At 58.6% G+C, this 1,593-nt stretch overlaps 1 long non-coding RNA gene across 1 annotated transcript; it reads left to right on the top strand.

Moving 5' to 3' along the window:
* Positions 1-207: 207 nt before the first annotated feature.
* LOC108446014 lies at positions 208-1,587 on the top strand. Its single transcript, XR_001861122.1, has 4 exons — positions 208-314; positions 420-498; positions 829-894; positions 1,372-1,587. It is a non-coding gene; the product is annotated as an uncharacterized LOC108446014 (long non-coding RNA).
* Positions 1,588-1,593: the final 6 nt, after the last annotated feature.

A 1,593-nucleotide genomic window follows, 5' to 3' on the forward strand; every position in this document is an offset into this window, starting at 1 on the left:
CGGGTATCGCCGCGATATCGCGACGTGACGTCCCCCCGGCGTGAACCCCGCAGGTGATCGCGTATTCCCGGCGCCGGTACCGGATCCTGGGCGCGACGCTGGGCGACGCCAAAAAAAAATTCGGGCCCATCCTGGAGGCCGACGAGGCCACCTGGGACAAGGTGAGGCCACCTGGGACCAGGTGAGGCCACGCCCACCTGGCCACGCCCACCCGGCCACACCCACCCGGCCACGCCCGCGCACTGACCCCCCCTTTTCCCACAGATCCCCAACGCTCCCAGCCCGGGCTACAACGTGGAGCAGCTGGCCAAGAGGTGACCCCAAAAACGACCCCAAAAACGACCCCAAACCACCCCGAAATCCCACGGGAACCTTCCAGAATGCCCAAAATCCTAAATTCTCCCCCAAAATCCCCTCAGGGGCCGCCAGCTGATCCCGCTGCCCTATGTGGTCAAGGGGCTGGACGTGTCGTTCTCGGGGCTGCTCTCGCACCTCCAGGTACCCTGAAACCCCCCGGGGGACCCCAAAATCCGCTGGGAGGGTCCTCAGAATCGCCAAGTTCCGCGGAACGCCCCCAAAATCCATGTGGGGACCCCCAGGGCTTTGGCACATCAGGTCTATCCATGGAGGGCAATGGGGTGGCAGCAGGGACACCCCAAAGTCCCAAAGGAGATCCCAAAATCTCAGAGGGGATCCCAAAACCCCAAAGGAGATCCCAAAATTTCAGAGGGGATCCCAAAATCTCAGAGGGGATCCCAAAATCCCGAAAGGGGAACCCAGAGCAATTTGGGGGGACCCTAAAACCCCTTTTTCATGCCCCCCCCCCAGGCAGTGACCCCAAAATTGTTGGAGTCGGGAGAGGCGACCCCAGAGGATTTGTGCTTCTCCCTACAGGTGGAGGGGAGGAAAAATGGGATTTGGGGAGTTAATTGGGGTTTGAGGGGGTTAATTGGGGTTTGGGGGGAGTTAATTGGGGTTTGAGGTAAATTAATTGGGATTTGGGGGGGTTAATTGTGGTTTGAGGGGATTAATTGGGCTTTGGGGGTCACTAATAGATTTGGAGTGGATATTGAGTGGTTTGGGGGCTCATTTTGGGTCATTCATGAAATTTTGGGGTATTTGGAACATTCCGGGGAGGGTTTAAGGGAATTTGGGTTGTGGTTAACGGAATTTGGAGAATTTTAATGGGGCTTTGGGGTAATTAGGGGAGTTTTGGGGATGCAAGTAAACGTGTTTGGAGGATTTGGGCCAAATAACGAAGCTTTCGGGGTAATTTTGGCTCTGTGAACGGACTTGTTGGAGACAGAAGGGGAATTTTGGGCGGGATGTGGCATTCCCCAGGATTTTGGGCCATTTTTGGGATTTGGGCAGGAGACGGCGTTCGCGATGCTGGCCGAGGTGACCGAAAGGGCGCTGGCGCTGACCAGGGCGAAGCACCTGCTGCTGGTGGGGGGCGTGGCCTGTGAGTGGGCGTGGTCACACCTGGGAGGGGCGTGGTCACACCTGGGAGGGGCGTGGTCACACCGGGGTGGGCGTGGTCACACCGGGGTGGGCGTGGTCACACCTGTGAGTGGGCGCGGCCACACCTGAGCG

This window comes from Corvus brachyrhynchos, unplaced genomic scaffold (assembly GCF_000691975.1).
Source record: "Corvus brachyrhynchos isolate BGI_N302 unplaced genomic scaffold, ASM69197v1 scaffold2011, whole genome shotgun sequence".
NCBI classification, from domain to species: Eukaryota; Metazoa; Chordata; class Aves; order Passeriformes; family Corvidae; genus Corvus; species Corvus brachyrhynchos.